Below are 26,813 nucleotides of genomic sequence, written 5' to 3' on the forward strand. Positions count from 1 at the left end.
CTTAAGATTTAAAGGATGATGGCTAAAACAAGATGCTTTTTTTTCTTTAAAACCTTGCTACCAAGTAAGTCAAAATTTACTCTAAATTAAAGAAAGAGAACATATACACACATACATACATGCATACACGCATGCATACATACGTACAAAATCTACATGGTCTTCTTAAAACTTAAAGGATGATGGTTAAAACCTGGCTATCAAGTAGGTCAAAATTTACTCAAAGAGAATGAGAACATACATACATACATACATACATACATACATACATACGTAAAGAAAAAGAAAGAGAAAAAGAAAAAGTGAGAAAAAAGAGCGAAAAGGAGAAAAAGATAGAGAGAAACTGATGGAAAGTGATGTTGACTTTTCTGAAAAAATATGACATTATGACGTATTACATTTCTTAATACATTGATTACAACGAAGAACGGTCAATAGCTCTCTGGAAAAGAACATATTTTCCTGTTGTGAATAAGGAGATGTGAGTCTTTCTCTTTCTCTTGCTTTCTCTTACTTTTCTCTTCCTCTTGCTCTCCCTCTTTTTCGTATGCACACACACTGACTACAGACACACACATACATGCACACACACATGCGTACATACATACATACATACATACATACATACATACAGTAAAAACCATTCAAGTAAAAGTTAATGATATTCCTTTTCATACATTGTCTACAATTGTTTCATCAACTCACATTTTAACCAATCTTGCCTCATGTTGTTACTATTCTTCGATGTTTTTCATTATATATACTCTTCAGAAATTTGTGGATTTTCAAATTGTTGGCGCTGTAGTTTTGTAAGGAAGCTTCCCCATTTCGATTTTCACTATCTTTAGAAGTGCTTCATGAGGTAAACGCTTGGATTACATAACCTGACTTGCTATGTATGTATATGTGCGTGTGTGTGTTTTGTGTGTGTGTGTGTGTGTGTGTGTGTATGTGTGTGTGTGTGTGTGTTTGTGTGTGTGTGTGTGTGTGTGTGTGTGTCTAAGTGCCTTGATCTACTAGAGACGGGGTGGGGCAACTGCCGTGCTGATGACCCGTGACGCAGAAAAAGGAGAGACCAAACTTCTGGACTTGTATGCTAGTAACATCAATACTTAAGAAGGTTTGTTATGCAAAACCCCGACAATTCTCGGCTGATTCCTCCCTGGGTAAAGTATTCAGCAGTATTCTCCTCTACAGAATGAAAAGCAAAGCTGAAGAAGCGACAGGAGATAGTCAATTTGCTTTTTAGACCTAGAAGAAAGTACAATAGATGCTATTTTTATCTTCAAATTTTTAAGGAAAAAATATCAACTGCTCTTGCATTTCAACTTCATCAAGTTCAAAGTTGACTTTGATACCATCTATGGAAGTCTTTATTGAAGATAATGAAAATGAAAGGTGTACGCCCAAAGAGAATTGTAGAAGTGTTAAATAACAATACCGTGTGTCGTGATCGTTAAGGGTCAGCAGAAGGATTGGTTTGCAGTGAATGAAAGTCTAAGAGAAGGCGACATTCTGTTGTCTGCAGTTTTCAACATCTTCCTGGAATTTATGAAAAAACTTTGAATTTGGATGAAGTCTAGCACTTGTCGACGATGACGACCAATTCATAGTTATTAGATATGCTAACGACGTAACTGTAAAAACTATGACAAATCGAATATATTCAGTTGAACAAAGCGTATCAAAAATAGGATTTGAAAGCAAATAGAGCAAAGTGCAAGTTCCTGTCATCTAGCAAGGGAATTAGAACATTGGATGTTTTTAAAGTAAAAACACATCACAGAGTTTGTGTTTCATGGAAGTTTAGCACCCTAATATATATAAATGTTTAACTACTTACTAAACAGTCATCGTGACTATTTTGTTTTTGTAGCTGGCAATCTGGTGGCAAAATCATTTGAATAAATCTGGAAGATATGTCCTTGTTTGGAAGACATGATACTACAAGAATTATTTGCACGCGCACACAAACACGCGTGTGTACGCATGTGTAAGCATGCAGAGAGAAGAAGCAGGACCGAGAAAGTGAAAGAAGGAAATATATAACAAGATAAAGAGAGATAGATAAAGAGTGAGACAGACAGGTAGAGAGAGAGAGAGAGGGGGAGAGAAAGAGGGGTGGCGAGAAAGCGAGAGAGAAAGAGAGAAGGAAAGAGAGAAGGAAAGAGACTGATAGACAGTGAACTGATAAACAAATGTACACCGCGAGAAGTGGAATATTTTCTCATCAATTTCAACTCTGGAATCAGTTGTTGTTGAAACTTATGATTAAAGACGTGCCAGCCATGACCACCCCCGTCTTTTTGTATATTCAGGGTTCCATTGTCCTGTGGAACCTACCTGTTTTAAGACAGTATGATATGATTTGAGGGAATTTGAATTTGAATTTCACTTCTATTACTACGCAGATCGAGCAACTGTACAGGAGGTCCCTTTTCTGGTTTAGGAGGTAGGAGTGGAGAAGGAGAAGAGAAGAAACAGAAGAAGAAAGAAAAAAGAAAAAGAAACAAGGAAAAAATTTTTAAAAAACGAAAAGGAAGTAAAAGGAGGAAGAAGGAAAGAAGAAAAGGAAAAATAGAAGAAAAATGAAGAAAAAGAAATGTTTACAATTAGAAGGTTTCGTAACATTGGCTCTATAATGAATGTATATACTATGAGAAAACTTCCAGTCCACCAAGGCAGCTAAACTCTCTTTTAATCTGGTCGACTCGTGCAAACCATTACAGGAAAAGTAAACTTTCTTAGGAAATCAGCGCAAAAAGCCAAGATTTGATATTTTTCCAATGTCAGGATGAGGTGTGAAAAAAGAGAAAGCAACACCACCAACAACAACAACAACATATATACATATATATATATGTGATGTGTGTATATATATATATATATATATATATATATATATATGTATATATATATATATATATATATATATATATATATATATTTATATATATATATACATATATATTATATATATGTATGTACGTATGTATGCGTGTATATGTTTGTATATATATGTATGTATGTATGTATGTATGTTTGTGTGTATACACACATACACACACACACACACACACACACACACACACACATACATATATATATATATATATATATATATATAGAGAGAGAGAGAGAGAGAGAGAGAGAGAGAGAGAGAGAGAGTGAAAGAGAGAGAGAGAAAGAGAGAGAGAAACCTTATAAATAGACTACTGAACGATCTGTATATGTGTGATGTGTGTGTGTGTGTGTGTGTGTGTGTGTGTGTGTGTGTGTGTGCGTGTGCGCGTGTAGGCGTGTGTGCTTAAATGTTCGCTCTACAATTCTATAAAAGTTAAATAACCCGAATTGAAAACTCTGAAGAATTACATACGTAGATTACGTTCTCAAATATATTTCTAAGGTTAATTTTGTTATGGTCCCTGCAACGAATATGTTAGCTGTAACTCAACAATAATTTTTCGCGTTTATTTTTTTAATGTTTATTGCTTTTAGTCGAACAAATCTACTCCAGTACTTATATTAAGCCTGGTACTTATTCTATTGGGCAGTCCTAAACCGAACTGGTAAGTTATTGGAACGAAAACAAACCAGCACCGGTTGTCAAGCGATGTGGGGACAAGCACAAATACAAAGTTCCATACATATATACATACATATATATATGTGTGTGCGCGCACACACACACACACACACACACACACACACATATTCTTTTATTCTTTCATTCGTTTCTGCCATTTGGCTGCTGTCATGCTGGAGCATCGCTGTGTGTGTATGTGCGCGTGTGCGTGACCAGCTTCCATGCAGTTTCCGCCTACCAAATACGAGCCATTGACTGGGATATTACGAGAAAGCATTTGCTCTATGTGCAGCGCGGTGCGACTGAACCTGAAATCACGTCGTTGCGAAGAGATCTTCTTCACCACACAGCCTTGCTGAGATGATTAAAATATTTTTCTTTGAGTTAATAATATCTGCATTGCTGTGTGTTCCTCACCACATCAGTATTTCTAATTGATTTCTTTAGCATTACTAAATATAATTTATTTGGCAAAGCTACACAAGTATTATTTCTTTACTACCCACAAGGGGCTACACACAGAGGGGACAAACAAGGACAGACAAACGGATTAAGTCGATTATATCGACCCCGGTACGTAACTGGTACTTATTTAATCGACACCGAAAGGATGAAAGGCAAAGTCGACCTCGGCGGAATTTGAACTCAGAACGTAGCGGCAGACGAAATACCGCTAAGCATTTCGCCCGGCATGCTAACGTTTCTGCCAGCTTGCCTTCGAATTTGTTTCCTCATAACTTTCAGAAAAATGGTCATCTACATGTTTATCTACAAATACCTTTGAGATAGTGTAGAATACGATTATATCGGAAGTTAATGTCAAAACAAAATGAAGGTCGCGAGCACATATATACTGATATACATCATATATTATCTACAAAATGAAACTAGAAATTTTGAAAAGAATTATGTGATGTGTATCACTATGTATGTATGCATGCCCACTAATGATTTTTCCTCACAAAAATTCTGATATAATTGTAATCTGAACCATCTGAAAGATATTTATAGGAAATTCATTAAATTATACCAATCTTCTGAAAATTACGAGGAAACAAAATCATTTCGTGCGAATTATTGGAAACTCTTCACACACCTCCGAAAAAGTGTTTTAGAGCATATATTTGTTATGAGGAAACAATATCCGATTGGGAGGGGGTACACTTGTGTTATGCCGAATCGTTGACGCTCAGCAAATATGTTAACACTGAACTAAGTTCTCAAACGTTACCACTCTTCAGTCGTTGTCGTTCTGGCTGTCAGTTAAAGATTGAGGAACTACATAGAAGCTCGCTCATTAGCTAAAATTGCTAATCATTTTAAAAACATTGATTAATAAAACAGTTATAACCAATTCTCTCAGCAAGTCCTGATGAAGTAGATCTATGATCAAAATTATCCCAACCTTGACCATTACGTCTTTTTCTGACAGTGTGCATTATCTAATGTGTCCCCCCGCTTTTTTTTCTGAAGGTGACAGAATTTGATTTGAGGAAGATGCGATTACAATTTCCAGCAACACGAGCTACCACTCAGAGGTTTTCTTTTCGGTTTGTTGCTTGTACTGCTTTGACAAACAAATGTTGTTACTTAATATTTCAAAAGAAGACTTTGCCAAACGATTAAAAACAGGTTGTCGCTTCATTTCATTGTAGTGAGTGCAGACACATGTGACGCCTGTCGGCAGACCAAGACGTAGACACCCGACAAGCCAAAACCACAATCTCTCATAATTAGTTTAGTAGTGGATTTGCTGGTTGGTTAGTTGGCTGGTTGGTTAGTTGGCTGGTTGGTTGGTTGGTTGGTTGGTTGGTTGCGTAGTGGGTTATTGTCTACTCACTCTCTTCACGACCTGCAAAAGTGTATAAATATACTTTATAAGTTTATTTATCCCCAATAATTCGAGGATAAATCACTCCTAGTAGTAGTAGTAGTAGTAGTAGTAGTAGTAGTAGTAGTAGTAGTAGTTGTTGTTGTTGTTGTTGTTGTTGTTGTTGTTGTTGTTGTTGTTGTTGTTGTTGTTGTTGTTGTTGATGTTGTTGATGTTGTTGTTTACTGGAATATAACAGCAGCAAATCTAAAGCTCGTGTTTTCAGTTACTCATCATAACAAATAGGTTTCGCCTCAGCTCCATGGTCCTCTATTTTAGAGGAAGAAAAGAATGGAATGTAGTGATGATGTCTATGTTTCTCGCAAGAGTGTTAACGGTGTCAGGGAAGTGAAATAGTTTCAACTGAGGGACAAAACATTAGCACGATTTGACTTGCTCAAACTTCCCTTCGTATTTTAGAACGTTTTACGAAATGGTTTATTGTCTAATGAGAAAATTAGATGTTGTGACATCATACTTTTCTTAAAGAACTTCAAATGATATAAATCAAGTCATATAATTTCAAATGAGGTATCAAGAAATGTTCTGCCAACTCACCAGTCTCACATTTCACTAAAAGAAATGCTAGACAATTGCAAAGAAACAGTTTACTCTAATGTGGTACATTGCTGGTATTGACGACGAAAGCAGAACTGAAACAGAACTATACGCCACGAATTATTTTATGCGGCACTTCTCCATTTTCAGCATTATTTATTATTTCTGCACACGCACGCACGCTCTCTCTCTCTCTCTCTTTCTCTCTCTCCCCCTCTCTCGCACACACACACACACACACACACACACACACACACACACACACACACACACACACACACAACCTAACAAACAAACAAAGACAAGTAACTGAAACAGTAGTTGTTATTCATAGAAGCATGAGAGATAAATAACTGTGATACATAAGAAATATACTGAAGTTAGTAATATATTGAAATTAGCTATTCGCGACAGAAGCAGCCTTTATAACGAATATTAGCACATGCAACCTAACCCGGATGTGCTGTTTATAACGCTGTAGACTGCGGTAAATGTCCCAAGACATCGTCTCACGTACTAAAAAGCACAAATTTTATCGGTCGACGAAATTTTGTCAGCACCAGTGGATGGCGCTGTTGTTTCATGAGATTTCACCGTAATTTGTGATTCATCAGCAATAGGTAGCCAGACACCGAATACCAGATCGAAAATCAGTCAAACAGATATAGTTTAACACTGTCTAAACAGTTAGTGATGTCACGAAAAGCTGAAGTGTGATGTATCAATTAGCTATTAGCAACAGTTGCTGCCTTTGTATTGACTGCCTTTTACCCAAGATCCGCAATTTAGAGTGCAATCACAAGATTTAACAGTGCCATCCATGATGCTGACGAAATATCGTCAAACGATATTAACTATGCTTTTCGAGCGTTTGTAGTCTACGCGAGATAATTTCTCGAGGCGTTTACCGCAGTCTACGGCGTTATAAACAGCACACACAAATTAGGTTGGATATGCTTATTAATTGTGTTAATATATTTACTGTAAAGAACTTTAAGAAGTTAATTAGAAATCTATACTCGTTTAAGCAACACAGTATTAGTCAACCACAAACGGTAATTATTTTAAATTATTTTGACAAGTTCAAAAGAAAAAAAAAACTTTCACCGGTGAATTCCATGTTTCACTGACGAAGCCATAATGATATCGAAACATGATTGGAGGTGTCATCCTTACTTAATGAAATTTATTAAGATTATATTAATCAACATTAATATTGTTTCGTTTTTCTTTCACCGTATTATTATTTTTTTTCGGTCTTTTTTAATGTTCTCTATATTTTTGCTAGCATTAATTCAACTATGATAAATAAGTAGTTTAAAATTCTGCCACCAGACCAGCAACTTTTAGTGAGAAGGGGTTTAGACGATTACATCGACTCCAGTAAATGACTATTACCTTATCGACCGCGAAAGGTTGAAAGGCAAAGTTGATCAAAGTGGAATTTGAAACCAAAACGTAAAGAGCCGGAAGAAATTCTATAAGAAATTTGTCCGATACGTTAACGATTCTGGCAGCTCACCACCTTAATGATGATAAATAATGCCAAATGTTAAATGTATTGTATTATAAGCAAGGTGGTCACGTTGATAAGATAGCGGATAACAAACTGACAGGTTCACAATTCGGGTTAGATATTAGTATCTATGGCCATGACACTCAACTCGTACTACTAGTTCTTAAAGACACCTGGAGCAATTCGGTTGTAAATTAATTGATTTCAAAAATAGACAAAAGACCAGGTCAGGACGGAAGTAACTCCAATACTTGACTGATACTTATTTTATCGACCTCTAAAAGAAAGAACGAAGGTAAGATTAACTTCGATGGGATCTGAACTGAAGAACTTAAAGTGACACAAATAAATGTCCCAAGGCATCCTTCTCGGTGCTCTTCCGATTCTGCTTATAATAAATGATTTAAAAATTGTGACACAAGATCACCAGTTTAAGGGAGGGGCGAAGTTGATTACATCGACCCCAATGTTCAACTGGTACTTATTTTATCCCCACCCTCACCCCAACGAAAGACAAAAGAAAAAAAAACGAGAAACAAAGAATTTGAACTCAAACCTAAAGAGCCGATAGAAATACTGTATAGTATATTGTCCGACTTGCTAACGATTCTATCACCTCGTCACCTTAATTACCTCAATCACAAATAAGTTACAAGTTATTGCCGATTTTAACGCTTCGAAGTCGCTGGCACTTGTTTGACAGTGAAAAACACTGAACATTTCGACGAAGGTAAAGATCTAATCTTGTCAAAAAAAAAGAGTTTATAACTCGGTTTTCCATTTCCTGCTGCACTCAATAAGTCTCATTAATTTTTATGAAATGCATGTTTGACAAAACAGCAAAATTTTAAATCTTTTATAATTTATAATTTAGCTGAATCACTACTAATATCGATTGAATAACAATTTCATTCAAAATGGTGCATTTTCTTCTTGTTGTTTGATTTTTTCACTTTAGAGGTATGACTCATGAAAATACTTTACAAGGTTGAAGCAGAAGCGAAGGTAGAAACTTGATACAGAGTATGTTTGCAAAAATTATTTCCCCAATTGTAATTAAAGTATACATTGTTTCTTTATCACCCAGTGTCTCGCTGGAAAGTCTGGTTACAATTATTCTGTATTTATGACCGGAAGAACGTCTATACTCTCTCTCTCTCTCTCTCTCTCTCTCTCTCTCTCTCTCTCTCTCTCTCTCTCTCTCTCTCTCTCTCTCCCTCTTTCCACACAATTACTCACGCACACTCACACACACACACACACACACACACACATACACACACACACACACACACACACACACACACACACACACACACACACACACACACACACACACACACACACACATACAGAGCCATTCAAACCTATCTACTTATCTTTTCTGCGTTTAACTACCCATCCATCTATCTATCTAGCAATCCAATCATCTTTCTCTCTCCCTCTCCTTCTGTCTCTCTCTCTTTCTTCCTCCAATTCTCCCTCACTCTTTCCGCGTTCTCCCACTCTTTCTCTTTCTCTCTCACCTGTGTGTGTGTGTGTGTGTGTGTGTGTGTGTGTGTGTGTGTGTGTGTGCCTCGTCACTTACTGTTTAAAATCGTTTGTGGAAGCTATTAAGTGGCCCTGTATTATTTACTGCATCACTTTCTAATAAAATAGTTGAAGTTTCTTACTGTCATACACTCTTCGAAAGCCTTCCACTCATTTCTACCTCACTTTCTTTTCAAATATAGAACTAGTAACTTCTATCATCTTTTACCATGGATATTCCTTAATACTTCAACAATGGAAACTGCTAAATGACATTATCTCTCGCTAAGGATTTCCTTAATTCTTTGATCATGGAATTACTAACCACTATTATGTTTTACTTTGGATGCTCCCTAGCTCCTCGACGAACTGGTAACTACTAATATCCTTGGTTAAGAAAGGGATACTCCTTGATTAACGATATTCCTTGTTTCTGTTTCCCCGATGACGAAATAGCCTGCGTGGAAATCTTTACTCAATAACATAGGATCCACACACTTAGCTATTCTAGAAACAGCTGTAAGAGACTTTACCTACTTACTATAACTACGCCGCACTATGTTTCAGTTATAAAACTACATACTCTAAAGTGATGCCATATGCTTTGCTTGTTCATTTCCTGTTTCTAAGATACGCACACACACACATACATACACAGACATACACACATATACACGCACACACACACACATCATACATACATACAGACTTGATCGGTTATGATTCTTAGTCAAGACAAAGATTATACAACTATACTAAAACAGTGAGATCGTATAATGTAGTAAAGTGACGATCGCACTAACAAACAATAAGCATGACGCTGAATTGCTTGTAAGTTACTGATACCTCACACTCTTCAGATGTGCATGCTATGGATTTAAGTTTAATACTGTTATTCTTTGTATGATTGTCATTTAACAACATCAGATACTCGAGCGCGAGCGCGCGCACACACACACACACACGCTTACACAAACACACACAAAAAAACCACACAAACACACATAACTGCTCATGAATACGTAAGTTAATGTGAATTGAAATATATAAACACTTAGACAATTACATAATCATATGTACACAAATATACACGCGCATACACAAATGCATGCAGATGCACGCACACACTCACATACAAGCCCGCGAGCACATACACACACACACACACACACACACACACACACACACACATAGAAAGAGGCGCGTGTGAGCAAAGGCACACATGTTTCCGGTAAATATGTCTTTTGAACGTTTTCAGTTTCCCCGTTATTCACTTCATGTCCCTATATGATTGGCCACCATTGCTAGAAAGTTTTTAATAAACTAGATACTTAATGTCACTGTTACATGTCACACTCACTTTCTCTTTTTTCCCCCTCTCTTGCTCGCTCTGCTTCTTTTTGACTCCCTTTTTACCTTTTTTTAAAAATAAATTTCGCCTCCCTCTTTTTATATTCCATATTGTCTCACTTTTTCTCTCTTCTTAATATTCTTTGCGAGCTGGTAGGAGTTCAAATTCTGCCGAGGTTAACTTTGCCTTTCATCTTTTCGGGGTCGATAAAATAAGTACCAATTGAGTACTGGCATCAATGTAATCGACTTACTCCTTCCATGAAATTACTGGCCTTGAGCCAAAAGTTGAAACCTATATTCATTGCTTAATTACGGAAATATTAATTTTAATATTAATAGGCGCAGGAGTGGCTGTGTGGTAAGAAGCTTGCTTACCAACCACATAGTTCCGGGTTCATTCCCACTGCGTGGCATCTTGGGCAAGTATCTTCTACTATAGCCTCGGGCCGACCATAGCCTTGTGAGTGGATTTGGTAGACGGAAACTGAAAGAAGCCCGTCGTATATATATATATATATATATATATATAAGCAATGTTAATTCTCTAAATGAAGTATTAACAGTAACTGCACGATAAAGTGTAGTATATTGCCACTTAAGTGTGGCTGACCCCTAGGGGTGGATGTTACTGTTGCTTTTAGCCCCAGGAGGACATCTCCTCCAGCTGGCTTATCGACACACGACTGTGTCCTGTTTGCCAAGGGAGTTATCCCTCTCACCACGACCAGCAGCACGAACGTGCTGCTGGTCGTGGTGAGAGGGATTACTCCCTTGGCAAACAGGACACAGTCGTGTGTCGATAAGCCAGCTGGAGGAGATGTCCTCCTGGGGCTAAAAGCAACAGTAACATCCACCCCTAGGGGTCAGCCACACTTAAGTGGCAATATACTACACTATATATATATATATATATATAAATGTGTGTGTATATGTTTGTGTGTCTGTGTTTGTCCCCCCCCCCCAACATCGCTTGACAACCGATGCTGGTGTGTTTACGTCCCCGTAATTTAGCGGTTCGGCTAAAGAGGACGATAGAATAAGTACTAGGTTTCCAAAGAATAAGTCCTGGGGTCGATTTGCTCGACTAAAGGCGGTGCTCCAGCATGGCCGCTGTCAAATGACTGAAACAAGTAAGTAAAAAAAAAAAAAGGAAGTAAAATATACAAAACTTCACATTTAGGAGGAGGATCAGTACATTCGATCAAATCGACCGGAGTTTTTAACAGACACTCATTCTATCAAGCCCAGAACGTTGAAAACCACAGTTGACTGTAAAGGAATTCGAAATCAGAACATTATTTATTTATTTGTTTGTTTGTTATTTAATCACTTTTTCCTAAATGGAAAATATGATCTTCAACTATTTGATATATTCAGATTGCTTTTTAGTAACCTCCTGTGCCTTACCCTATATCGAATCCATTTTTCTCAGCCCACTTTCAGCTGTTCTATGCCAGATATCTCTAGTCATCCAAGTGCTTCCAGGTGTTTATCTTGAAGCAACTTTTTGTATCTTGTTCCGGTCCATTCTGTGAGCTATGAAATCAGAAATTTCACTAAACAGCAAAATTTTTTGTCATTGAACAGGTTGCAGTTTCGAGCAACGAAAATTTTGACACTGTATAACAAATAAATGTTTAAATGAAGTTGCCAGCCTTTGTGTGTTTCTGAATGGCTAACTTATGTTTTCTATGCTGCATTCGCTTTAGTTTTAGAACAAAATCTCAGATCAAAACACTTGCTATACAAATACATCTCCATGAATAAATACTGCAAGGCATACATAGTCTGCTATTCCACGGATTCTACAGATCCACCGCCTGTTTCCCACTTGCAGATATCAATGATTATTTTCGAATCAAGTACATATGTAAGAAACCAACCAAAGAAACCTTCACGCCTATGTTTACCATCTTCTAGGCCTCATTATAATTCTGAATGTTCTGTGAAGATCTTTTGCTTTTGAAATATTTGATAAAATGTAAAACGTTCATGAACATGTTATGCAATATGATTGGTATTTTAATTTATTTGCCCAGAAAGGATGAAGCACTAAATTGATCTTTATGGGATTTGAACTCTGAACCTAAAGTTGCGATTAAATACCCGCAAACGCAAGTCTGATGCTCTAACGATTCTCCGAATCGACCAAAAGAGTTGAGGTGGGGTATTGATTTGTCAGACAGAATTGAGATGGCAGATCTTTAAATTCCGCCGAGGTCGACTTTGCCTTTCATCCTTTCGGGGTAGATAAATGAAGTACCAGTCACGTCCTGGGGTCGATCTAATCGACTACCCTCCCCCCGGCCCAAATATTCTATCTGTTGTATGTTCAAACTGACCGGATCCAAGTTTTCACAGCTACCCTAGAATATTATTCTAGAAATAAACAATCACATTATTGAACTCAAAGCCATGATATAATGCATGATTAATTCAAAATGATGTAAACAAATAACCAATACATTTGATGGTTTGATGGAGTAATCTGAATGCTAAAGGGTTAACAGTCATTTCCGCTTACATTTACAATACCTTACCCTTACTCTCTCTCTCTCTCTCTCTCTCTCTCTCTTTCTCTCTCTCTCTCTCTCTCTCTCTCTTTCTTTCTCAGATAGATAGATAGATAGATAGATAGATAGATAGGTAGATAGATAGATAGATAAATAGATAGATAAATAGATAGATAGATAGATAGATAGATAGATAGATAGACACACACACGCGCGTTATTAATGATTGCTTTCACACACATTCTACTCTGCATCTCACTCGCTTTACACCGCTTCTCTAAGTCTTGCTAATCGTTCCTCGCTCCTCGCCCTTCGCCCTAGTCTCGCTACGTAAAGACCTTAAACTCACTGTGTTTTTACCGGATCCTTCTACTTCTTTTCTTTCTCCTGCCCTTCGTAACTCACCCGACACCATTTACGTGTGGTCTTTTGTATATGTTATGAACTCTGGGCTGCTCCCTGGCGCCAACACGACTGCCTGATGAAAATTGACAATATACATGTACATAACGTGTGTGTGTGTGTGTGTGTGTGTGTGTGTGTGTGTGTGTGTGTGTGTGTGTGTGTGTGTGTGTGTAAGATAAGGAGGTAGAGAGAGACAGAGAGAGAAGAGCGAGAGAAAGGTAATGTAAATATATATTTGTATTGTTTATATAAACATGTATGCACATACATAAATATACATATATATATATATATATATATATATATACAGAGAGAGAGAGAGAGAGAGAGAGAGGGAGAGAAAGAGATTGATAGATAGATAGATAGATAGATAGATAGATAGATAGATAGATGATGCACACACACTCATACATACAAGCATATATATATATATATATATATATATATATTTACACACACAAACCTACAACACACAAACATACATCACACATATACACAAATACATATTTATGTATACCTATGAGCCTTTTAACTGAGTATGTATGCTCCTAAGAAGATAATCTCATGTTGAGGATTTTGATGTAGTCTTCCCTCATTAGAGAGTTTCATCAAGATAAGTATAAAAACTGTCCATTCTTTGGCACAGTTGTCTGTCCCAGGCACTTTTATAACTTTTATAATCAATATTTCGACTGCACGTATTCTAAAATTGGAACGGTACAGAGAAAATTAGCATGGCTCCTGCGCAAGAATGACATGCAAATTCGTGAAGCGATCCACATCAGCGGTGCTACAGCATAGTCACAGCCTTAGGGCTGACAAATATAAAAGAATAAAAGAATACTGAGTGCCTCCTAGATTGGAGATGCATCTTACGCCGTGCTTAAACCATAGAGAGCTTATGAAGTTGAGAAATATCTCCGTCTCCTCTTTGGAATATCACTCTATAGTCATTTGTTTTTGGTGCTGATGTTGTTTAACTCTAGGTCAGCTTTCATAGAGCAGAAATATCAATGTTTTTTATAAAATTATCAAATACCTACAATTCGATGGAAATTTGGCTTTTATTTCTAGCGGAAAAGGAGGTTCTTTTTGCTGGCACGTCCTACAACAGATTTTATTCTTTCATTCTTTTTCTTGTTTCAGTCATTTGACTGTGTCCATGCTGGAGCACAGCCTTGAAGGGTCTTAGTCAAAGAAATCGGCGTCAAGGTTTATTCTTTGTAAGTGTAGTACTTATTTTATCGGTCTCTTTTGCCGAACTGCTAGGTTACGAGGACGTAAAAATACCAACATATCAACATTGGTTGTCAAGCGATGATGGGGGACAAACACAGATACAAAGACACACACACACACACACGCATATATACGCATGTGTATGTGTATACGCCAGGCTTCTTTCAGTTTCCGTCTACCAAATCAACTCACAAGACTGGTCAGCCCGAGGCTATAGTAGAAGACACTTGCCCAAGGTTTCACGCAATGGAATTGAACCCGGAGCCATGTGGTTGAGAAACAAGCTTCTTATCACAAAGCCACGCCTACGCCTATGCAGGTTTAAATTCAACAAAGTAAATTCACAAAGCACTAATCAATTATTCAAAGTTAGCATGAATATTAAATTTGGGCATCACTGCAGAGCTTGTATAGCTTGATAGCAAGTACCATGTTTTCATTACTTTTGGTGCCTGTGGGTCGCGAGCAGACATAGATACCTCCTCCATCTCTCATTCTTGACCCAGCAGACTGGCCTCCAAAATGTGACGACAAGAGTGACAGATGTCTACACCAGTTCCCAGTCTAAGAATTGAACCTTCGGCACCATGACTGTAAGCTGAACACCCTAACAACTAGGCCATGAGCTTTCATAATTTCCCTAATTAGAGTGGTTATACTTCACATTCCATATGCTTATTTACTGCTTGGATGTTGTTGTTATTGTTTTTGTTGTTGTTGTTGTTGTGGTTGTTGGTGTTGTTGATGATGATGATGATGATGATGATGATGACGATGATGTACTTATTTAACCCCTACGTCAAAACTGCCTGAGAAAACATTTGATGAAATGCGTTCTATCTCATCCTGTGGTTTTGTATCCCTAAAACTAGATTAACAAACGTGTCCTGCCATTTTTTAAGTAACTCCAGTTGCGATCCTCTTCTTCAGGATATCTAAAACTATTTTTATCTACAGACTCCTTGGCTCATTTAAGACGGCAGTGTAATTTATTTAAGAGAGAGATTTGGCTTATGTTCATTTCAAATTTTGGCACAAGGGCAGCAATTTCGGGGGAAGGGGTGAGTCGATTACATCGACCCCAGGGATTAACCGGTACTTATTTTATCGACGTCGAAAGGATGACAGGCAAAGTCGACTTAGGCGGAATTTGAGCTCAGAACGCAAATACGGACGAAATACCGCTAAGTATTTTTCCCAGCCTGCTAATGATGTCGACAGCTTGCCACCTTAGATTTGGCTCATACTGATACCAGTTCAAACGATTTCGTTCAATTGCTTGCTTGTTTACTTCTAGGTATAGACTCCAGATGAGAGGGCAGCGATATTCAAAACGAAATAATGTCGCGTCAGTAACACGATACGAATCGTTAACTCAACCAAATCGATAAGTGAACACTATGACGAATTGATCAAATGTAAATATCACTCACTGTCCTCTGGTTTTCAAGTTCCATTATGTAGTAACTCACGTTGCAACAGTGTGATTTGCCGTTGCCGACGTCTCGTATTTAAAATGAATGAAAACGAAAATACAATAGGGTTGCTTGTCGCTAGTCTACCCTTGGGTGAGTCGACTGTCTATCACTATATCAACAAAATATGTTTAGAGTTTAATTTTAGTTTCGATACGCATATTACTGTATAGAAGCTCATATTCACAATAAATTTAACTTATGGTGCTAAGTAGTTACGCTATTTATAATTGAAATTGGGTTCTATTTGATAAAGATGTTAGATCACGTCACACACTAGCTTTCAATGGAAATATGACAGTATTTATATAAGGTGTGAGCTTTCTGGAGCACTGAGGCGTTAAATTAACTGTTACAAGGTGTTTTAGCTAAATATATCTCACTTGAATAAAATAGATTTATGTGGAACTATAAAATGAAGTTAAATCTGATAAAATCAGAACCAGCTCAAAGATGCGTATATGGTTTATATATGTATATATATATATATATATATATATATATATATATATATATATATATATATATATATATATATATATATATATATATATATATATAGTTATACACACACATGCATACACAACACATATACACACACACATATATAATACTATATGTATTTATAGTTTAATATATATTACGCAACATATATTTATGTCTATATATGTATATAAATATTTATCTATCTATCATCTCGATTATCTATCTAGCTAGTTAGCTATATATATGTGTAGAAAGTGAGGTCGGCACTGGATGGGTGCCTCACAATTCCTTACATAAACTCGGAAGGAAAATAGCGGAACAAGAATATCTAAACAAATAACAATATTTATTTTCCGTCTGTACAAACGTTACATTTTGGGACAATCAGTAGCCAGGTCGCCTTGGTGTGGAAGCAGCAGAATCGGTTTAATCACAATTGTGAAGGCATTCTTCACAGGTTAGCCAACGTCGTGTGGCGCCTTCAATATTTCAGCTACATTCAAAATCAAACGGCGATAAGGAACCGGTGTTATCGGTGTACTCCACTTTAAATTTTATATGTCCATTAATATTTGTGAATATATTGTATATTTAACAGTATCCTCGTGAGACGATGTTAATATGAGAATGTCGTCGACATATCAGGCGAAAAAGGCACAGGTGTGACAGCTGTTGAGTGCCTTTCATTCTAACCGGTCTGTGTATGTGATGGTTAGTAGGCCTGACAAACTTGATCCCAACGACAGTCCAGAGATTAGTTTGTAAATGGATCCTTCGAAATGGAAGATGTTGTGTAAGTATATATTTGTATTAGTTATGTATCTATGCGTAGAATTGTTAACGCGTTGGACAAATGTTTAGCGGCATTTCTTCTGACTCTTTATATCCTGAATTCAAATTCTGAGTTCAACTTAACAGTTCAGCCTTTTGGAGTCGATAAAATAAAGTACTAGTCTAGTACTGGGATCAATGTAATCGACTGACCCCTTTCTCCAAAAATTGTTGGAGTTGTCTCAATATTAGAAAGAATATTAAAAAGAAGCAACAATAACATAGCTTTTCACAAGTAATGCCTAGTTCTTCAATTTTATATTAGCTATAATATTGATAACTACCAATGACTCGACTATGAAGATCAATATATTATTGCAATTGTTTCATGAATGGTGCAGGTAGAAATCGTGAATTGACTACATTTAGGTGTGAGCTTTCTGGAAAGAAATGTAGTAAAAACTAAGATTAGTAAATACCATAATGCATTTAGTTCATCGCTTCACCATATATATTAAAACATTGCTGTCAGGATGAAAATTATTAATACTATTATTGAGCCTCGGCTCACTACAAACAGCGGCCAAATCACTTGCAAATTTAACTGTACTGACGTAAAAAGAACACAACGGACATATTGGATAATTTTGTTTGACCAGAGTGTTTCTGGTCAAAAGAACAATAAAAATAGCTGCAGCAGCAATAGCAAAAGCAACGACAACTGCAGCCGTTGCTGTTGTTGTACTTTGTGTTATTCTATCCATTAATCGTAGAATTGGCAGGTCAGTTATGTTGTGAGGAAAGTGTAACAAACTATCAGCTCATGCGGTGTAGGATGAATATTTCGTTTGAAAAATTAGTTACCCAACCCCGTACCTGTTATATGGACTGTTAGATATGTAATTCGTCTGACGTTCCGTGTGTCATGTGGTTCGTCTGAGTTCATTGTTTCATTGTTGTTGTCTTGTGGGACTGTCGTAGTAAAATGTCATTGATATATATATGGCGGACATGACTTTTGTTTATTCATAACGAACATTGGGTGAGTGCGTTCTTTGTATGTAATTGAACAATAAATGTAATAATTAAATTGTATAACTCGTTATGTTATCTCTACGAGTCACCCGAGGGAAACATAACAAAGTTTATTGGCGTCGCCGATAGGACCGATAGGATACATGCTTACTTTACCGTAAAATTATTCATCGTAATAACAATGGCTGAAAAACAGACAGTAGAACTTATTAAATTGTTTAGGGAACAAATGGACAAGCAAATGCAACAACATCAGAGAGATATGGACGCTCTGTTAAAACTGTTTGGTGCTCGACAAGTTGAAGGCGATTCTAGTGGCTATTTTTCAGCTGCTTCAACAACAGTGTCGATTCCACCATTTACTGCATTTGATTCAGCGACAGAACTATGGCCTGATTACTGGTCAAGATTCCGTACGTTTGTGGCTGCTAATGCTGTACCTGAAAAACGCATGGCACAAGTGTTCCTGACCAATCACACTGCTACCGTTTACAAACAACTTGCTAATCTGGCTACCCAACAAAATCCGCCTAAAGATATCAACAACTTGATAATGGACGAAATCGTTGACTTCATGAAGGAACAGTTCGACCCTAAACTTTTCATTGTGAGAGAGCGTTTCAAGTTTTGGAGTGATATGCAGCGGAAGCCAGGCGAAACTCTCCAGGAGCTGGCAGCACGTATACGCCAGGATGCAGCTACCTGTGATTTTCCAGCGATCACCAACCCACAGGATGAAGCTCTGAGACAGAGATTCATATGTTCGGTTAACAATGAAGCGGTTCTGAAGGCGCTTTTTAAGATAAAAGACTCAGAACTAGATTTTGCCCGTGCTGTCCAGGTTGCCATTGAGACTGAAGACGCAGCAAAGGTTGCAAAACAAACTGTATACGGTTCCAAAACCAAGCAGGTGTACAAGGTCCAGCAGAACAGGAATAAGAGTCCTCAAAAGAAACATCAGCAGTCTTATTCCACAAACCAGGAGAAATGCTACCGATGTGGAAAGGCCCACAAAGCAACAGACTGTCCTTTCAGGGAAACCAAATGTCATTTTTGTGATAAAAAGGGTCATTTGCAAGCGGTGTGTAGGAAAAAACAACATCAGCAACGCAATGGCCATTCACAAACTCCCGTGAAAAGAATCACAAAAGCTGAGCTAGTCAAGGCGATCCTAGGTGAAGTTTCCCGAGACACTCACAGTTTAATTGTGCCAGTAACAATCCAGAACAGACTGTTCACAATGGAATTGGACACTGCTACTACAGGCAATTTTGTTTCCTTGTCAGTCTGGAAACAACTTGGAAGACCAAAGCTGCAAGATGTCAAGCATCGCTATGAATCTGCCAGCAAGCACAACCTGCCTGTTCTAGGAACTTTCATGGGCCAAACCAAGGATCCAACAACTGGTAAGCAGGATCTTATACCTTACATAGTCACCAAGATCTCTGATCTTAATTTGCTGGGTCGGAATGCTATCCAGACTCTGGGAATTTCCGTAGACACTGCTCTAGGTTTGAAAAGCATAGACAGCCAAGCTAAGAGGGAAGGTGCAGAAGGGATGTATCCAAAGACCTCAAGCGAGCCCTATGTTTCCCTGCAGCAAGATTGTCACAACATGTGTGATGAATTTCCAGATCTTTTCAAGCAAGAATTGGGATGTCTCAAGAACTTTGAACTGGAAGTGAAGTTCAAATCGGACGCAACACCAGTCTTTCACAAGGCACGTCCGGTCCCATTTGCTCTTCGTGATGACCTGGCCAAAGGTTACGAAGAAGGCATCGCCAAGGGAATCTGGAAGCCAGTCCAATTCAATGAATACGGAACGCCAGTGGTACCGATTCGTAAAGCACACGCTTCAAGCAACCTGAAGCCCAAACTACGGATTTGTGGTGACTACTCTGTGGGAATTAATGACCAACTTGCTGATCACCGTCATCCAATGCCACTCCCTGCTGAACTGATGCAGAAACTCGGAGGTGGATTCGGATATACAAAGATAGACCTTGCTGATGCCTATAATCAGATCAAGCTGGCTCCAGAAAGTCAACGCAGACTCGCACTCAGCACTCACCGTGGAGTACTCCTGCAACAACGACTCCCTTTCGGAATCAAGTCAGCACCTGGTTACTTTCAGGAGATCATGGAAAACCTGACCCATGATCTACCTGGAGTGGCCGTCTTCCAGGATGACATGCTCGTCAGTGGGAAAGATGCAAACAGTCACTTAAACAACCTAAAGTGTCTGCTCACACGTCTAAGCGACAATGGACTCAGATGTCGCCGTGAAAAGTGCCAGTTTGCACTACCCAGTGTAGAATACCTTGGACACATTTTGTCGGCTGAAGGGATCACTAAGGGATCCAAAGTCGAAGCAGTCTTAAAGATGCCATCTCCAACGAACGAATCAAGCTTGAAATCTTTCCTAGGTTCAGTTCAGTTTTATGGAAAGTTTATCCCAAACCTAGCCAGTATAGCAGAGCCACTCTATTGCCTTACAAAAAAGTCAACTATTTGGAAGTGGGGAGATGAGGAACAGTCAGCTTTTGATCACTTGAAAAATGTACTTTCATCAAGTCAAGTTCTGATACACTTCGATCCAAACAAAACTTTGGGACTGGCTTGTGACGCATCAAACGTTGGTATTGGAGCAGTCCTGTTTCACCGCTATCCTGATGGAAGCGAGCGCCCAATATCCAATATGTCCAAGACTCTCACTTCTGCACAGCGTAACTACAGAAGTTTTACCAATATTTGTACGGTCGTAAATTCGTACTCGTGACTGACCACAAGCCACTGACATCACTATTCAGTCCGAGGAAAGGGACGCCACTTCTCGCTGCTAACAGACTAGCACGATGGGCCCTGTGGCTGAACCAGTTTGACTACACCATTGAATATCGGAAATCAGCAGATCATGGCAATGCTGATGCGCTCAGTCGCTTGCCATTCGGTGATGACAACGACTTTGACAGAAAGGAAAATGGTGAAGACATAGACATGGTGTGTGCCATCAAAGCTCTTAGTATTCAAGTCCAACCTGTGGATGCTAATCTCCTCCGTCAAGAGTCAGGGAAAGATCCAGTGATATCTACAGTGATGCGCTACGTCCGTGAAGGCTGGCCACCAAAGAACATGGAGATCAATGACGAAGTCAACAAGTTCCGTAAGTTATCAAACTCACTTAGTATCTGTCATGGATGCCTTATACATGGATCTAGAGTTGTGATTCCACATAGCTTGCAGCCAAAGATCCTCAATCTTCTGCATCTCGGACACTTTGGCATGGAACGCATGAAACAGCTAGCAAGAACTGCTGTATATTGGCCTGGTATCGATGCTGCTATAGAGATAGCCAGTCGACGATGTGATTCATGTAACGAACATCAAAGGCAGCCATCTAAGCCTCCAGTTCACCCATGGATGTTACCAGAAAAGCCGTGGAGCCGCTTACATCTGGACCATGCAATAAATTTTATGGGTAGAGATTGGCTGGTGATCACAGATGCTTATTCCAAGTACCCATGCATTCATCCCACTTCCTCCACGTCCTCCAAAGCCACTTTGAATCTGCTTGAGGAAGACTTTGCGCACTTCGGATTTCCTCACACACTGGTCACCGATAATGCACCAACTTTTACGTCTGAGGAGTTCCAGAGCTGGTGCAAAGAACGCGGGATCACACACCTGACAGGGGCACCTTACCACCCAGCTACCAACGGAGCAGCGGAACGTTTGGTGCAGACCTTCAAACAAGCTCTGAGGAAGTCTTCTCTTCCGCCAACACGAGCACTTCAAGAATTCTTGATGCAGTACCGTAGAACACCAACATCCTGTGGATTCTCTCCGAGTGAACTTTTGAATCACCGGCAGATACGAACAAGGATTGATTCTCTGCTGCCATCGCCAGCACATATTGCTCAAGGCAAACAGTCTAAGGAAGCACATAAGTCTCAGGTGACTCCAAGCTCGGCTGATGTCGCTAAAGTTACCAGGCAGTACAAGGCCGGAGATCCTGTGTATGCACTATACTATGGACCTCGCCGAGACAAAGATCCCCGATGGGTACCAGCAATCATTAAGAAGTCATTGGGTACTCGCTGCTTTAACGTGAAGGTCATACCTCATGGCCCGATGTGGAGACGACACTGGGAACAGCTGCGACCGCGGTACACAACTGAGGAAGACAATGAACCTGGTGATGCAGAAAACACTGTATTTGAATTTGCAACAGATCACCCGACGGAGATCTCGGAAACTGTGCCACTAACACAAAGACAAACCAGACCCAAGACCATGTTACCCGTTCCAGAGTATGGACCAGACAACCCAAGACGGTCCAAGAGAACCCGTAAAACCCAAGAGAGACTTTGCTGTTGATACTTCTTGTGTAGCATCAATTTCAATGGGGAGGTGTTATATGGACTGTTAGATACGTAATTCGTCTGACGTTCCGTGTGTCATGTGGTTCGTCTGAGTTCATTGTTTCATTGTTGTTGTCTTGTGGGACTGTCGTAGTAAAATGTCATTGATATATATATGGCGGACATGACTTTTGTTTATTCATAACGAACATTGGGTGAGTGCGTTCTTTGTATGTAATTGAACATTAAATGTAATAATTAAATTGTATAACTCGTTATGTTATCTCTACGAGTCACCCGAGGGAAACATAACAGTACCCACATTCCATTATCCTATTGGTGAGATAGATGCAGTTGGTGTTTAAGTTAAATATTTGGCATTAGACGTGGACCGAAAAATTGAGGACGGAGAGAGAATTCTAGAAAGTAAGTAGTTCTAGACAGAAAGTTTTTAGAAGGTGATCTCGGAGGAAATGGAGTAGAATTTGCAAGTGCTGGAGGATGAAAAGTAAAAAGATAGACTTGATCAGTCTACTGGACTGGATGAGTCGGCTGGACTGGACCAATCGGCTGGACTGGAATAGGCACTCCTTCAGATAGCATCTCTAGAAAAGCAAAAGCAGAGATTATAACAAACGTTTCGAAATATCTTTCAGGAAAATTCGCAATTCTTTAATTGAACACTTGTATGCAAAGGAATTTTCCAGCAATAGGCCACCTCGTACCCGCAGAGAATGTTTATCATATAACTACATCACAATCAACTCTTGTGTGAAGATTATTGTTTCAGAACTGGTATTTATTTAACCAGCTTTCTTTCTGTAGGCGGATTGCATTGTTTTTTATTTATTTATTTATTTACTGACGCACAGCATTCTGTATGTTTGATTACAACAATAAAAAGTATTGATATACTATGTGATTAAAAAACAAAATTACTCTATTTGTTTTATATAAGTTTACAAATGTGATATTTATAGCATAAAAAAAGAGCATTCCACTCAACTGTAAATTATTTTCGACTTTGATTTTGTTTTTTATTCAGTGTACATAAGTATGAAGCTTGGCACAAAAAAGAAACACGTCAAGAAAAACAACTTCAATTAAAAGAAATATTAAAAAACTGTTGAGGCTTGATAGGCAGGCTGACTTGTGACAAACGAACGCCCAACGCTACCGGAGCTTCACACTATGTTAGCGGATGTTTAACAAATTGATGCGGCTTCAGTGCAACATATAAATAATACATAAATCATGATATATGTTTTGTATTTATATATTAATATGTGTGAATGATATGAACGAAAGGTAATAGGAATGTATACAAGTTCATTATATATGTTTGTGTATCTGGTTATGTGTGTGTGTGCGTGTGTGTGTGTATGTGTGTGTGTGTGTGTGTGTTTACATTAAATTATATAAATATATACATTATATGTATGTAATGTTTTATACGTGCAGACATGGCTGTGTGGTTAAGAAGCTCTGTATGCAACCACGTGTCCTGTGTTTAGTTCCACTTCGAGGCATCTTAGCCAACCAATTTGAATAAATCTTGTAGCTGGAAACTATGGAAGCCCATTGTTACTATTTGACAAATGTCGGGCAGGCTTTAAGATAAGTACCGGGATCGATTTATTTGACTAAACTTTTCAAGGTGGTGCCCCAGCCCCAAAATGACTAAATCAAGTAAAAAAAAGAATATATATATGTATATATATATATATATATATATATATATATATATATATATATACATATACAGGCTAGATAATTACCAAGTACTGCTCAGAGGGATCAGATTCTTAAACTCTAACTTCCTCATCGGGATGAGATACTCCCATGTATTCTTTCCTTATGATGGTGGAGAGATCTGAAGGAAATTTGGCTGCTATATTTAGCAGATCATGCACCAGTGTTGAGACCCTCTATTATTGGTTCGAACTAAAGTTTGTTGGTGTGCGATCCTAGATAGGTGAAAAGAAAACTGTAATGAAAGGCGTTCCAATTGTAACAATTCCGTCATACGTATATCAGTATCTATTTTTTTCAATACAGCCTATATTTAGGCTGATTTGTAACAGTTTTGGTTGCTGTTTCCACGAAGTTGAGTGACTGCTTAATTGTTGTGTTTGTTTACCAAACTCTGCAGTAAGTGCGCTTGGTGCTAAGAAAGAGACCCGCAAAACACTCTCTGTTCCATTATTTATGTAAATACATAGATGCCAAGCAAATCTAAGCATGTAAAAGAATAGTGTAAGATTGTTCAGAAACCAAATAAAACTATAATTTGAATCAACGCTTAAGTTACATAGAATGTGTCTTTCTTTCTACCCATTATTTAACGCATTTCGTTGGTATACTGCAGCAAACCATTCTCATTTTAATGACTCTAAATGGCATTCCGTCCACGACGACAACAAGGGTTCCAGTTGATCCAATCAACGGAACAGCCTACTCGTGAAATTAACGTGCAAGTGGCTGACCACTCCACAGACACGTGTACCCTTAATGTAGTTCTCAGGGAGATTCAACGTGACACAGAGTGTGACAAGGCTGGCCCTTTGAAATACGGGTACTAACCATCTTTACCAGCTGAGTAGACTGAAGCAGCGTGAAATGAAGTGCCTCGATCAAGAACACAACGCGTCGCCACGAATTGAACTCACAACCTTACGATCATGAGCTAAATACCCTAACAGCTAATCCATGCGACTTCACAATATATATTACTAAAATTAACAAGTCATTCGCAGATAGTTGAAATAGCTCAGTTACAAGAGCATTTAATCCGTAATCTTAAGGTCTCTCACTTAATCTTCGATTCCTGTCTTGCTATTGAAATTATCACTAATCAAAATTTCTATAGTTAAAACTATTTGGAGAGTACAACAGGAAAAGATATTTCGGTCACAAATATGCATATCGATGCATAATCAATATTGTGTGTGTGTGTGTGTGTACATATATACAAACGTAGACGTGGTATAGGAGCCAGCCTGACTTTATAGGCTCTGGCACGGCTATGTGGTTGAGGAGCTCGCTTCCCAACCAAGCAGCCTTGGGTTCAGTTCTACTATGCAGCATCTTGAACAAGTGTCTTCTACTTTAATGCCTTGAGGAGCTATTAGTCGAATGAATCGACATCACAACTTATTTTTTTTGAAGCCTGGTATTCATTCTATCGGTTTATTTTGCTGAACGGGGACGTAAACACGACACCAGCTGTCAAGCAGTGGAGGGGGACAAACACGCACACGCGCGCACACAGACACCGCCCTACACACACATATATTCTTTTATTCTTTTTCTTGTTTCAGTCATATGACTACAGCCATGCTGGAGCACCACCTTAACGGATTTTAGTCGAAGAAATCGACTCCAGAACTTATTCTTTGTGAGCCTAGTACTTATTCTATCGGCCTTTTTTGCCGAACCGCTAAGTTACGGCGACATAAACACACCGACATCGGTTGTTAAGCGACGGTGGGGGTGGGGTCAAACACAGACACAAAACCACACATATATATTCCTGATATTAATATACAACGGGCTTCTTTCAGTTTCTGTCTTCCAAATTCACTCACAAGGCTTTAGTCGACCCGAGGCTATACTAGAAGGCACTTACCCAAGTGAAGATACGATCAGACACACCCACATGTACATACATTTCGTCATTCATTACCTGTATATACTAGTTCTCATACACTGCGTTCACAATACTCATATGAACACTGTAGAAAACACTGGAAGCACACACATGCACACAGATCAATATCACACCAACATACATACATAAATAAGCGTACACATAATTTAAACACAATCTGCACACTTCTCAGCTTTTCTCGTAAACATTAACACATGCACACACAAACTTTAATATTCCTAGGCACACACACCCATATATGCACACGGGCACACACATAACTTAAATATATTTTCTTTATTGTTCCTATCCGTATGAAACCTTCTTCATTTTCTGTCACTACCATTCTTTCCACCTCAAGACATCCTCGTTACCCACGCATTTTTCTTTCTTTCCTCTACAGTTTTTCCTTTTGAATATCTAACTTTCTGAAAAAGATCTTGAGCTCGAAACGTCAAACATACTT

At 38.4% G+C, this 26,813-nt stretch overlaps 1 long non-coding RNA gene and 1 other non-coding gene across 2 annotated transcripts; both read left to right on the forward strand.

The window, feature by feature from the left end:
* Window positions 1-421: 421 nt before the first annotated feature.
* Window positions 422-23,926, forward strand: LOC106879917 (uncharacterized). Its single transcript, XR_001410681.2, has 3 exons — window positions 422-481; window positions 17,130-17,324; window positions 23,744-23,926. It is a non-coding gene; the product is annotated as an uncharacterized LOC106879917 (long non-coding RNA).
* Window positions 14,011-14,117, forward strand: LOC128247720 (U6 spliceosomal RNA). The gene has a single exon (XR_008264085.1). It is a non-coding gene; the product is annotated as a U6 spliceosomal RNA (small nuclear RNA).
* Window positions 23,927-26,813: the final 2,887 nt, after the last annotated feature.

This window comes from Octopus bimaculoides, chromosome 4 (genome assembly GCF_046866305.1).
Source record: "Octopus bimaculoides isolate indiv1 chromosome 4, ASM4686630v1, whole genome shotgun sequence".
In the NCBI taxonomy this organism is placed as follows: domain Eukaryota; kingdom Metazoa; phylum Mollusca; class Cephalopoda; order Octopoda; family Octopodidae; genus Octopus; species Octopus bimaculoides.